Here is a 15,585-nt window from a genome sequence, read left to right as displayed (position 1 = left end):
TCGCTTTATTATGACTTCACAGTGACATTTCTCCTCAAATAATAGTGAAATTTTATACGCTTTACACGGGATTTAAAGTCTCGACAGTTCGTAACGTAACTTTTTGTCTCGATTTAACGCACGCAGCGTACAGTTTAGAGCAAATTAAACCCATTTACGCTATCAAAACTGCCAAATTATAGTCTTGTATGGCCGTGTGAGTAATTTAAGGATCGATACGACTTGCAGGATGAAACAAAATAAAATCTTGTAGTGTATTTTCATGCAAATTTTAATTCTTTCGTCACACTACTTCGATAATTTTTTTAAAAAATACCCCTTTGGAGCGTGTCTTACCTTATTTTAACCTTTATAAAAAGGCATTAGCGACAATTAATGACGTTCTACTTACGTTTCTGGACGTTGTCATCTAATAAAGAGCGTGTTTCCACACCGTTTTCACCTCGAAAAATTGCAATTACCCCTCGCAGCATTGACAATACCTTTCAAAAATTCCATATTTTAATTACCATAAATTAATATTTATTGTTTTTTAATTAGATTACCGTGTAACTTGTAAAGAGGCTTAGTAAAGAAGAATTTCCGCATACATTAATGGCAAATACAATTAAAATTAGGTATCCATTTTAAGAGTAAAGGCGGTAGCAATAATAAAATGAAAGAATATTTAAACAATAAATCTTCTAGTGCGTTGACTATCCAAAAGAAATATCTTGAGAACAGCCTGGAGAAGTCTCCTTGAAGTCTCCCCTCTAAATTAAACTCCTAAGGAGTTTAATTTAGAGGGGTTTCAAGTAGTTAGAAAGGACACTCTCCCTTCTAGAGTGTGCTCAATCTAATTTACATATCCTCCTCTAAACCATCTCGCTAAAGACTATATGGTAGCCCCCAAATTTAGGAAACGAGTCCTCTACTTTCTGTTATATGGAGTTATATCTCCTATTTATAAAATAATATACTCCAAATATTCTACATTCCAATCCAAATTCTGGACAGTCCACTACACTAAACCCTCGAGTTCAATTTATACTGCCCAGTGCAACCTTCCAAGACTAGGGCAGTGTCTTCTACATTCTTCTATACAAAAATTATATCACCCAATTTAGAAGGGCAATATTCCCAAATTTATAGGGGACATCCCTCTACACTGCAATCCAAATTGCACTAGACATTCCTCTACATTAAACACATGAGTTCAATTTATAGGCCTGCACAGAGCAATTTAGATAACCTCCAAATCTAGAGATGGTGTCTTCTATGTTCTGCTGTACGGAGGATTATATCCCCAAACTTAGAGAAAATCCCAATTTAGAGGTAGGGATCTCTCTGTGTCTCTTATAAATTAGATTCTTAGGAGTCCAATTACGAGGGGGCAAGATCCTCCCCTTGATCTAAATGCTAAGGAAGGCTTTACTGTACAAATCTTCCAAGTAAAGAGGACACAAAATTTAGTTTAAACAGTTCAATTTAACGTTACATGAAAGAATGTGACGTTACTCCTTGCAATTATTACCCTACTCGACCGAATTAATAGGAAAATTATGCATTTATTAAGTGCGAAAACCAGAATTAATACCCCCAAATTAGGCATTTATGGATTTCTTTCACTGCAAAGCTAAGACAGGAACGTTTAAAAGTATTGATTAATTGCAAATGAAGACAAAGAAGGGGGATGCCCATGAATATTAATGGAAACTTTGATTCGTGGCAGATTTACATACGTAACTTATTCACAAAAATTAAATTTCTTTGTATTTTTTTTGGCTTATTCAAAGATTAATCTCCATACCATCGACCCATCCGAGCGGAGCAATCCGTACTTTGTTCACGTTTAAGAAGCTTCTGTTGTGGTTCATAAATAATATGGAGCTTAAAAGTAAAGAAAGCAACGAGTTGAGTAACTTTCCCGGTAAAAAAAGTTAAAATCGCGTGTGGCGCCATCTGTTAGGAGATCTTATTTAAAATCTATATTATAAGATAGCAAAAGGCTGAATTTTGAGGTTAGAAACGAGTTTTATATAAATCTTCATTGAGTCTGATTACTAAACAGTGGAAGTTGTTGGTTGTGGGTTCGAGCGTGGCTAACGGGCAGGCCACGTGGATTTTTCAGGGTTACCTTTACGTTACGAACACCAAAATAGGGGGGACCAGTTTCCCATGGCATTCCCCACGGCAGATTGCCGTATACGAATAAAACCAAAGCAAAACAGACCCCACTCAAGATACGGCACGTGATCCCTCTCTATCTCCCTAACCCCTCGATCTTTAACTACTAAAATTTATGAGCATCGATGCCCCTGATACCCAAACTTCCTTGCAAAATTTCAGAAATTTTCGACAAAGGGTACGGGAGAAAATACCACCAACTCTCTTGAATTTCTCGACATTTCAAGATCCTCAGGGTTCAAAAGTGTAAAAACCTTGAGGGACAATTAATTTTTTGAGCGTTATACCCTGATGGGTCCCAGGCAAATCTAAATTAGGGGGCCTCACGCACAGTGTTGACTTCGAACATTTTTTTTCGGGGGAATTTTTGGGGGAAATCTACCAATATCCTCTGCGCTGTGCCATTCGCAATGTGGGGTCCCAAGATAGACCCCAAATTTTTCGATATTTTTACTATAGAAAATTGATTTGGGCCCCCCGTTGGCGGGGAGACCCCAAGGCAATTGCCCTTTTTTCCCGTAGGATAATGAGCCACTGTTGGACGATCGTTTTTACTTTAACCTCTGTCATATGTAACAGAGGGAAAGTAAAAAAAAGAATTATTTTGACTGTTAAATTTCCCTCTTTTCCTGTGTTGCATAAGTTATAAGAGGGAAAGAGGGAAGTTTAAGAGGCAAAGTAAACTTTTTTTTTTTTATCACTTTCCCGATGTTTGGCGATTTCCGAGTTTAATAACGATGCAGAAAACGGTGAAAGAGGAGGAGGATTTAGTTCTGTTCGACATTTTACAGAACGTTTTAAGTCTCCGATAATGGATGTCAGCGGGTAATAAAAATTGATAAATTGAAACGCGAAGTTGGAATGTGTTTTGGTCCCGGGCAGCACTCGAAAGGTATCTTCCGAGTTTGATAAATGCCAATGCATTCCGAAGAACTATTCGAAAATATTGGATAGAGATGCGATAAAGGTGATATAAACCTGCACCCGGTGAAGTATTACCCACACTACTAAAATGCAATTATCTGCTTATGTCTCGGTGTTACTCCTATCGATTTAATTCGCTAAAAGTTCGATTTTGGGCGTGATTATGGGCTAAATGTGCAGCCCTACGTGCTAAATATGCTGCATGTATTTAGTAGGTCGTGCGCCAAATTTCAAAACTTCAATAAATACGAGAAGAAAACCGTAGAAAGACACATATCGAGCCGAAGGAGGGACGAGGAGAAAAACAAGTTATTTCTTTCTTTAGAATCCGACAGCAGCTTTCTTTATAAAGTGACATAACCTAAAGCCACGCTCCACTCGTCGATAAATCTTCAAAGTTTTCATTTCGACTTGGCATTTTCAGTTTATGGCACACCATAAGAGAGTAAAGCACGGTCGGACGTGTGTGTGTTGTTTACCCATTTCGGCGGTCGAACGTACGTGAAAGTAGATACGCACGACCTCAATTTTAAACAGAAGACACTCCCCGGTATCACTTAATACCCATGTAAATCTGGACAGATGAACAGACAGACGTCCAGGAGAAACAAAACAGTACACCAGTCTGGCGGGAGCCACACTCCAACAAAACCGATCGAAACTGCTGACAAGAACGTATCTGATGTTATTATCTGCAGCAATCACCCCAGCAATAACTCGATAATGCATTGCAAACGTTCCCGAAATCGCCTACGCGCGTGTTGAAGCCGACTTGATGGATCTCGGACCCTTCTGCCACTAAAACAATACATCCGATACACAGAGGACGGAGGGAAAAAACCACTGTTAAATCTCAAGACACCTCTGGGCTCGGGGGGTGGAAATCGAATTTCGATGAACCAATTCTATCTATTTTTTATCATCTCGCTGCACGCGCGCACCTGTGGAGTGAGTCTGGATGCCGGTTCGATGCCAGGTTTCGATCGCCGATAAGTAATCTCCACTCGACTGTTTAATTCGTGGATCCAGTTGGCCCACTGCCACCGAACCGAGTCGAGAAACCAATGGAAAAAGCGCACTTAAAATCATTTTAAATCCTCCTTGGTGCTCGTGTGTTAATAAATTCACGCTATTGTTCATTATTTCAGGATTTCCTCGCTTATAACGAATCCTCTACCGAAGAATTGTTATTATTTATAACAAAGCATAACTTCTTTATGAATGATACACGCAAGCAAAACATCTTACATCCTTTATGAGCCTTACATTATCAATATTCATTTAGCGCTGACGTAGCCTCCATATAACGTCAATTGTCTTGGAGCTCGCAACTCTATAAAACACAAAAAATGTCATTTTATTAACATATTAATACGAGCTTGCAGCTTATTATAAACAAGCGCTATACGCGCGAATCGGAGAAGAATTACTAATGCGTTATAACGAGGTGATGATACACGAATCCCGTTGTTTACATCGCTTTAAAATGCATAATTAATCAGCGTATAAAGCGGGTTAGGCTGCGGAGTAATCCACAAAGGGAGAGGGAATCGATCCCGGATCCCACTGTCCATACCAAGAAACACTAAATAATTAATTTCCCCGTAGATTAAACTCGTAAAAGTGCCAACTTAAGTTTGCTTATCTTTCGCAATTAATTTTGGACTGTCAATTTTTTTTATCTTACTTTTTCCTCCTCTTTCTCCCTCTATACTTCGATTGGTAAGAGTTTCATTACTGCATGAAGTGGATATATCAGGTGTTAGACAGCAAACAATGTTTTAACAGAAGCTATTCGAGCGTGAGTGCAGCCTGTTGGCTCTTCTGCCTACCGAAAAATTGTCCCAGGAAACTTAAAAATCCCGCATTTAACGCCGTACTGAAATTAGGAATCGTTTCTGAATAAGAATTACCCTTTCATATCCCCGAAAACAGCGAAAAACGGAGCGCAGAAATCGGGATTTAAAGATAGAAATCTCGTAATTACGAATTAACGGTGCAGAAATCTTCGCTTGAAAAAGTTTGTGTGTAATTATGATAGAAAAATTTTTATTAGAAAAAAAACTCCCCAATTTTTTCCCTCCGGGATGCTTTTTTTAACGGGAAAAGTCAGAATTTTTCTATAAAACAACAACTTTTTAAACTGAGTTTTATGTCAAGCCATTAGAAAATTAAAACGGGGAAAAAGTTAAAAAATTATGAATTTAATTTTTAAAATGAAAAAAAAAATGCTTATATAATTTATAAACAAGAATTTTCAAGGAATTAAAGAATATTCGAACAAAAAAAAAACTCAAAACCTTCTGAAAATTTGTATTTTTACGCGAAAAAACAATCAAAACAGACTAAAAGAAAAAAATTCAGATGCTCTCACCAGTTAGGGAAATGTAGGGATAATCAGGGAATAATTCCCAGATTAATCCTGAGTTTTCCCTAAAAAAACGCTCAACGTAAAGAAAATTGGCTTCCTTCCAAGTTCAACAATGAGAAATCAAGCAAAAAACAAAACAAATAATAATCACTTTCAACAATCATCGGTTACAAACTCGCATTGTGACGCAATTGGCAATGACGTCGCGCGCCGCCAGCAGCGACTCCTAGAGGGTGTAAAGTAAACAAAAACTATAGGAAGCCCAATCAACGGATGAGCCCCTGCAACGTTGGCTTCTGTTTGTGAACAAGCCGTTAATGGAGGAGTTCGTATTACATAATAATAAAGTAAAATTTCTGTCCTGGCCAAAACGTGTTCCGCTTAAACCGGAGCTCGAGCTGCCATCTGCTTTACAGAAACTCAACTAATCGTAACAAATTAAATTTCTATGTCGGAATGACAAATTTAATAAAGTAATACCTTAATTTCAATTAGTTTTGTCAGATATTCTCTTACGTTTTCGGCATACCTGAAGGACCTCTCCGAAAAGAATTTGACCTTAAATATATTATATAGAAAGGTTTTTGACAGCTGCTGTCGCTATTTATCTATCAGAAAATTCATTAACTCGACTCTACGCTTCCTCATAAACGTTAGGAAACTTCTTAGGAATGCGGGGATAAGTTGTTTCGTTTATAACGAAATTAATTCAACGGTATTGTTAAACTGCGGGTTATTTAATAGCCTGGAAAAAGTGAAAATTATATACTGCAATGTACAATTTTACTATGTAATTACCAAATGAAGGGATTCGACGATTAGTTTGGGATTAAAATGGGATTATTTTCAAAGTTTCCTTTATTGTCTTATTGTAATACGGGCGTATCGATTGGAGTTTTGATAGCAATTGTCTGTAAGGTACAGATTGCATGCAATTTAGAGATTTCTCTTCATTTCTACGCATTGCATTAAATCTAGAAATTCTAAATTACTCTTCTTCTGAACATTTACTCACTAGGATTTTCCATTTACAAATTGGGAGTTAAATTAATCAAACATTTCACTTTCTTTTTTTGCAAACTGTTTTGCATAAATTCTACATTACTTCTTTCCTTAAACAGCAAAATGTCTCCCTCCTTTCTACTTCCCCGGGTGTTATATATAACGGGGGAAAATATAGCAAATCTTGGTGTGAATAAATGACCCCTAAGGGTCGAGAAATGCAAAAAATCGGTGTTTTCTGTATATACGGATCTGGGGGCACGATTTTCTTCCCCACTTTGAAGCTTAATAATTCCTGTGCCTTCTGTCGAAAATTTCTGAAATTTTGCAGGAAAGTTTGTGTATTAGGGTCATTGATGCTGTTCAATTTTGGTGGTTAAAGGTGGAGGGGTTGGTGAGATAGAAGGGATCACGTGTCTTATCTCGAGCGGGATTCTAAATTAATAAAGATTTTACTCGTTATTAGCATTTATAGTGTTTTATAAAACTTGTCCCTACCCTCAAAATTAAGCTTTTTTTGCCACTTTATAATAATTATTGAACGTTAATAAAATCGCTTAAAAGATGGCGCCACACGCGATTTGCCGGAAAAGTTATGCAACTCTACTGAAATTTTTTTCCCCGGAGAGAATTGCGATGAATTAAAAATATCCTGGATAAACAAGCGTTAAATTTTTTACCGGTGCGACATTAATTTTAACTTTTTTCCTGCATAAAGAAATTAAGAATTTACTAAATTAATTACTTGAAATCGTTGCAATATTTAAAACGCGAAGTAATTAGAAAAATAATTAGAAATGTCTGGCATAAATTAAAAAGTCGTTAACAATAAAATTCCATCAGAATTGATCATAACGACTGAATCTTTCTGACAATAATAATGAAAAATATATTATGTAGAAGCAATTAAAATTAGCAATAACTTTGTGCTACCATTTAATTACAAATTTACAAACCTCTTAAAGATATCCTAATTAAGATAATATTGTAAATTATCAGTTCTCCTCTTCCTCATACAAAGTATGAGGAAAAGAAAAACAGTTCCTTTGCTTTCCTCTTCCTTTGCATGAGGAAAACTCCATTTTGTATGAAGAAAAAGAATGGAGGAGCAGGAGGAGGAGGAAAGCAATTATCAGGTTTCCTCATACAGAGTAAGGTAACAGCAAAAGAAATGAGTAATAATCAAGTAATTGACTTTAAAATAATTAAAAACACCACAGTAACATACCCAATATCTATATTTAAATATATAAATGATTAATCTAGCGGAAAATAAATATTATAAATGGATTCTGAGCGGTGTTATTAATATCTGAGACAATAAATTAATCGATTATACCACTTTAATCTTTCAGAACACAATAAATTTAAGTTTATACATGATTTATAAAACATTTTCACAATGTTATAAGTGAATTTCAGTGTAAAATTTATATATTTTATTCACATTCAGACATTATAGTGAGTTTAAAGTGTATAAAATGGCTTGCATAGTACAATAAATCTGTATCTATAATTTCATAGAAAGCATATAATAAAGAGAATGTGTTTTTATTATAGAATTTACACAGCAGAAGACCGCTTTCTGCAATTCTCGAAAGCATTAAGGTTAATATAAGCGGCCAAATCTACTTTCTAGAGCTAAAAAGTTTACAAAAATCTAGAATAAACAATGTTGTATCTTAAATAAGTAGGAGAATAAGTTAAATTTTAAATCCTACAAAAAATTCTGGAGTGAAAGAACAGTTTAGAGGTAAAAAAAAAAGGGGAAAAAATAAAAATGAATGCCATAAAAGAAACTCAATGCTGTTCAAAGAAATGAAAATAATTCAAAAAGTTCTAAAGTGGAAAAAGTCTATAGTGCAGGGAATAAAATGGAGAATCGAAAGATAAAATATCTGTTGTGAAGAATTCAAAATAAATGAAGCGCGGAAGGAAATTTTATAAATTTTACCACACGCCCTCCCAGCCTTACACCCCAACAGTAAATAATTAATTTTAATTATTCGCTGCTACTAAAAAAAATAATGAATTAAACCACATTAAAACTGAATCGCCAGACATTTTTGTGTAGTAAAAAGAGACAATTCGGAGCATACGATAGCAAAATACTTAGAAATTCAAGTGGATAAATATATACTAGAGTAAAAAAAAAAATTAAGAGCAGACAATTCTTTAGAATAAATGTAGAGAAATGGTTAGAAGGATGACAGAGATCAATGGAAGTTGAAAGAAAAAAAGACTCGACATCACATTTACAACTAAATTTTGTTACAATGTCTTTCTAGATATTTCTGAATTACTTTTAAAAAACTCAAGAATGATGATAAATAATTCTTTGATCTGGTAAAGTAAGTTATTCAGTTTTTGGGGGGGGGATTCTCGTGCCATTTTATAACTCATTTCTAGTATCGAATGCTGTGTGGGGAATTTCTTCAATCTTTTATACACCGTTCCTTTACATTGTTTCCTTCAATTTTTATAAATTCTCTCTCCTTCTATCAGCTTCCTAGTATATTTTTCTTTGTTTTTCAATTCATTTCTTTCTATTTTAAAATTAAACGAAGTAAAAACACAATTTTATCCCTCCGACTGACTTTTATATTTTTACGGGTTGATTAAATTTATAAATTTAAATAATCTTATAAAAACTCTTTTACGTGCATTTTTCTCTCATTCTTCTAGCAAATTTTCTTCTCTTGTGTTTCTTAATTTTATTATTTTTCTTTAAAAGAAGCGCCTCTTCAAATATTCATAAATTGGTACACACTTTACATTAAAGGTTGTAAGATAAATAAAATAAAGTATGGCTATTTTAAAGTAACCAAAGAATGTTTAATATATGAGGAATCCAGCTTCAGCTCATCCTTAAATTATCTATACTTTTACATCCTTGAATTAAAAGCGGTTGCGCTTTTACTTCCTAGTCTTAGATTAGCTGGATTCTACGTCCTTGCTGTGCTTCTACATCTTTACATTAGAGAGGTCGCGGCCGTCGTTTTCAGCCCGAAACGTGAACGTCGGACGTTGAGCACCGCCATCTGGTAATTCTAGAAGGTTGATAATGGCGTTCGTTACGTCTAGAATGGCGAGTAGAAGATCGGTTTAAACTTCTTCAATTTTTGCGTTTGGGGTTAAAATTATGACGTATTTTATTAAAATGATGATTATTTAAGCATTTACGAATAACATTGTAAAGAAACAGACGATTTTAATCTAGAAATTATTTAATTATTCAATTTTTTTGCAAGTTATGTGAAGTGCCTATAGAATTTACATATATTTGTCTTCATAATAGCTTATCATAATTCTGTAGGAGTAGGTTTATTTTTTCACAGCATCTTCTACCATCAACCATCAACAGCGTAATACATTCGTAAATTTTCTATAAATATTATCCTGAGCTGCTTTCGGATTTACATAAGCCACTACTTCCCTCCACAAAAGTATGAGGTAGTACTATGGTACGGTAAGAGACATGACGCTAATTAAAAATAATTATTTAGTGTTATTAAACATCCTATAAATACTTTAAAATAGTTTAATTTGTTTATTTACCTTCGCTGGTAACATTCCTCGTTAAACGTTTACGCTATTTTTCAACAATATCCCATGAGTCAGACGTGAACATCGCGCACTGACTCATGGGATATTGTTGTGAACGTGCGCGGCAACGTATTTTACTTCGAGTTTAAACCTCAAACGTGTACTTGTGCTTGCCGTACAAGTTTAACGTTTAAACTTCGGCCGCAATCTCTCTATTAGAGCAGCTGTGCTTCTACATCCTTAAATTAGACTTGCCATGCTTCTACATCCTTCAATTACACTTTCTATGCTTCTAAATCTTTGCATTACACTTGCTGTGCTTCTACATCCTTGCATTAGGGTACCTGAACTTTTACTTCCATGCCTTCTAGTAACAGTACTTTTGCGTCAATTTTTACAACCTTCTCATTAGGATATTTTTGCTTGTTTATACTTCTATTATGTTTCTCTACTCTTGGTTTTGCCTACTTTCCTTGTTTTTTCAGTTAACCAGTCCTCTTCTCGTTTATTTATACTTACCTTTCAGTTCGAATTTTATTTACTTTGCTTAACTTTTGCTGCTCAGATTCCACTAATAATCAAAAAACGACGACCAATTTTAAATTTAGACAACCGAAAACAAAAGTAACGCCTCAAATCAAATAACTGTGAGGGCAAAAAGTTTGAATTTTTAGAATCCGTGACGTCATCGAACCAAACTTCGTAAATTGAAGCCAAAAAAAAAAAAAGAACGGAGTGATTTAAAGCTAAAAATCGATAAAATTCTCTTACAAAACCCCTCGAATCTTTCAATTGGATTAAATAACTTTCAATGTAACGAAAATAAAACTTTTGAATGTTCCAATAATGAGATACTTGGCAAGATCGTAGGGGGGAAAACACTCCGGATAATTTGTTACCGTGGCAACGCGGTACTATTAAAAATGGAATATTTAAAATCTCTGAATTATCATACGCAATTTTTAAAAATAAAAATAAATACATTAAATAATTTCTTACAACATAAAATAATTAATATAAATGTTTAAAAAGTTTCCAGTTTAAATAAATAATGACAGTTTAGAAAGAACACCGAAGATGACTCTGGAACAGGGTTCATTAGGAAGTCCGATAATTATCAATTACACTACGATATAAAATTCAAATAAAACGAAACATTAAAAGGAATAATTTTGTTGAATTATGACAAAAATCTCAATTTAAGAAAATATTTAAATTTAAAATCACTACACTACCTCGAAGAATAAAAAAATTTGCGTATGGCGCCATCTGTTATGAGATTTTGTTATAAAAACTTTCCATACTTTTAATTATTATAAAACGAAAAATGGCTTAATTTTCAGGGTAGAAATGAGTTTTATAAAAAGCTTTAAATGCTAACAAGAAAAATCTTCATTAAGTCCGACCCCACGCGAGATATGACACGTGACAGCCTTTATCTTTCCAACCCCTCGACCTTTCCGAACCAAACTTTAATACCAGCAACGCCCGTTATTCATAAGTTACCGTGCCAAATTTCGTTACTTAATCTTCCCCCCATCCTGAGATATTAAAGAAAATAGATGCCGACACACACAAACACCAACAGGAATTTTTCCCGTTCTTTTGGGGTTCACGGGATCTCACAACAACGAGATTTGAAAAAACCCGGTGGGGAGGAGGGTAAAATTTGACAAAATTACAATACAGTACTTTCCCGTGTTACGTCATGGCAACCAATAAAGTAAAATTTACGCTTGTTCGTTTAGTTCAGCTACTGCGCATGTTTATGTCAATTTGACGTCATTTTCGGACTCGTTTATTACAAAACTGTAGAGATGACGTCAAATTGACGTCTTTCTGGACTTTGTGGACGAAATAAACGGACTATGGTGAACTTTAACACGTCGCTATCCAAAAACTCTCCATAGATGAAATAAATTAGCATAAAATGTTAATTTATGATTATCTTATTTAATAATTTGTTAAAATAAACTCGAATGTAATTCGTTACCTTAGCAACTAACAAACAAAATGTCGCAAGTGACGTCACCGTTTCCTTTATAGTTCCCTTCAACGTCCTTAATAATATATCTCTTGTTTGATTCGATTTTTACGTCACTTTTATGACGTATTTTCAATTTTAAATAAGGAAAGTTGAAAAGTGACATCAAACAGACATTAATTTGACGCAATTCTCCAGCGAAACGAATGAAATGACGTCATCGTCCATCGAAATCTTCGACTATAATCGTTATTTCAATATAAACCGTATAATCCTCGCGTCATTCCCAAACCGAAGCGAATTATTTAAAGGGTCCCGAAACAGAATAAGAAATTTATTTAACATCTATTAAAACTTTCATCCATTCGGCGCCAATAATAGCCTACTAAATCAAAGATGGTAGCTATAACGTCAAACGATTCAAAATCGGTAACCATGGTAACAAAATGGCCATCGCCATCGTGATTTATTTATACATATTTTTAATCAAGATTTTTCGCATTAATTTGTGATGTTGATTTAAAATGACCACGCTGATTACTTATTCAATTAATTCGAAACTAGCGTGCGATGGTGAAAACTTGGCGACAAGCAATTAAAATCTTGTAACCATAGCAACCGCAACATCATCGCTTCATAAATCAACTTTATAAAAATCGTTTCCACATTATTATTTTTAAAAGATAAATTATAATTAAATATTAATTTCTGATTATTTTATTTAATTGTTTGTAAATATAAATCTGAATTTAATTCGTTACCATAGCAACTAACAAACGATATGTCAAACTGTTAAACAATTCATAGCTCTAATTTCGTATGCGCCATTTATTAATAAAAATTAATTAATTCGTTGCCGATATGTTTGTTATTAGTAAATGTTCGTCTTATTTTAAAACGTAATAAACAATGATTTAATTATTCAAATTCTGTAATTAATTTGTTACGAGTGTGTCATACGTTAGCCGCCATATTGGTAGTACTTCTACTAACTTGGAAACGACTCATTTAATTAATATCTAACATTAAGCATGTGTTCATTGATGAAAATCAGATATATATTATTTATTTTGCATTATTTCTCTTCTATACATATATTTTTAATCAAGAATGGTGATGTCATATCATTCATTCATTCAAGAAAATGCATCCTCGGGAAGAGGGGGAATATAGGTGTTTTCTCGCATATTTACGGGTTAATGTATATTAAAATGTGTTGTATTTCAATACATATTAAATACAGTATATGATTCATATGCTTTTAATAATGCAGCATTACAAAACATGTCTGACATTACCATACAACAGTTTAATCAATTTTTTCTCTGTCAGGAGGAGCAACTCTGTTTTGTCACGTGATTGGTAACCTTACATCATTTTCCCTTAAAGTCCCATCTGATTAACTCTACCTTTCCTCAAAACAGCGGCAATCTTTCTTTAACATGTTGGCAGGCATCCTATGACTGTGCCACAAGTCCCTCTCGGAATCCGCCATCTTGAAAAATTACAGACTTATTTAAGTGCATTTCGGGTGACAGGTACGGTGCCGTAATTGAATAAGTGTACTTCATCAGTCTTGGCATGAAATTATGTAACTTTATGCCAAGATTCGCCAACCTGCACTTATTACTTTTCCCCGCCTTTTGCCCGAATATAAAAACCTTCGTTTGTGTCTATGGACAGGCTGTTTTATCGTGTTTGCTACTGATTTTAATGGCAAACGAAATGTCTTTTACCCTGAATTTAGTCACCCCAACCTATTTTCTTGGAAATAATTTTGGTATCATTGTTTTCCTTGTTTAATCCTGAGTCGAATGATGTTTCATAGGTTACAAGAGTAAAAATCGAACATGTATCTCACCAGGAAGGGTTTGAATCTAAAGCTAGTGTATAGTATGGGAAATGCCTCAATCGAAAGTGAGTGCGTACACTAGGCATTATACACGAAATTAAATATACGACCTGACAAATTGAGAGTAACAGATTCTATGGGTTTCAACAGAACAAAATTCTGGAATGAATCCTGGTGCCACAAAGAGACAAAGGGTTTGGGCGCGTTTTTTTATGCAGCGCTCGAGAAGCGCTGTACAGCTAATCCTCTGGAACCCGTTTCTAAATGGCCAACGCTGCTCGTGACGTCATTTCGCTACACTTTCGCTGCATAAAAAACGCGCTCTTTTAAACATGAAAGTAAGAGAGTCAATCATGGCAATCAAACTACTTCAGTGTGAAAAGAGTAAACCCAAAATGCTCTTACAACTACAAGTTTGAAGACAAAATGAAGTATGCGTGAGTTACTAGCCAGAGACGACCATCCTGTTTACTACCAGTTCAAACACAAGGACTATACAAGTCGCTGCTGCCGATATTAAAAGACAAGAGAAAGGATTTGTAAAACTAATGTCATTTCAAAGGAGTTCCAGGCATGATATGAGCATTACAGATTCAACTATTGGTGGAGATGTTGTTAACGCAGAAGACAAATGCAAATTTAAATATTGTTGTTTGTATTAATGTCACTAAGAGCGCAGACAGCACTGTGGGACAGAACCCAGGATATCCCGAATGGACCACACCTTAAAATTTTGAGATTTTGCCCTTAAACAATGCCCATAATTTGACGACTGTAGATGAGCATGGGGGAAGGTCGTGTAGTATGGGACAGATACGTTGCGGGTTGTATGGGACAAAAATGAGATTTGTATGAGACAGAAGTGTTACAGGTTGTATCGGAAACAGTTTAAGGTTGATTAGAATTATATTCTGACGAAATGTTTTTGTTTTGTGAGACAATATGGGTAAACTACGGCAGAAAAAGGAAAGAAAAGAGAAAAAGAAAGAATCTATGCAGCTAAGAGAAAACTGCTGGGGGAAAATCGTCTAAATAAAGAGACAAAGAAAGAAAACAGTAAATATAACTAAATCAGTTCAAGAAAAGAAAGAAGACCAAGAGACTCACTGCATCATGTGGTGAAACCTTTGAAAAAGACTGGATTCAGTGCAGGATTTCTGAAGGTTGAGATCACGAAAATTGCGCCGATCTTGAAGGAAACAATCTATTTTACGGATGTGATGTTTGTATTACCAAAAAAAAAGTAAACACAGAATGCATTTGTCATTAAAACGAATTGTTATTTCTCATTTATACCACATTTTTTATCATGTATTCACTTAATTTTACGATCTGTAATTTGTACTTTTATAAATTTCTCAATAATAACTCTGCCTAATAATAAAAAGTTGCTTGTGAAACCAAAAGTAATTTTCTTTAACAGGGGGCAGTGTTTTGAATACCGCTAGTTCATTTTCAAAACTTGTAATATTTAATTTTATAATTTTATAAATGAATCTGAAATCTCTACGTAGCATCAACAACTCCTAAAAAAATATATAATAAATGTCTTCTGATTGGTTAAAAAGCAGTCAAAAGTAACAATTAGAAAAGTGTAATGTTTTAAACACCAAAGGAACCGAATTCTTATTGGGCTGAGGCTAAATACTTAGCAATTTGGCAGTAAGCAGACTGCCATCTCTTGTCAAATATAATTAATTAATTAATTTAAATTTTAGAACATTGCAATTTTATTTAGCC

The sequence above is a fragment of the Centruroides vittatus genome, unplaced genomic scaffold, assembly GCF_030686945.1.
Source record: "Centruroides vittatus isolate TY-2023 unplaced genomic scaffold, ASM3068694v2 contig_921, whole genome shotgun sequence".
Classification (NCBI taxonomy): domain Eukaryota; kingdom Metazoa; phylum Arthropoda; class Arachnida; order Scorpiones; family Buthidae; genus Centruroides; species Centruroides vittatus.
This window is presented reverse-complemented; position numbering follows the sequence as displayed.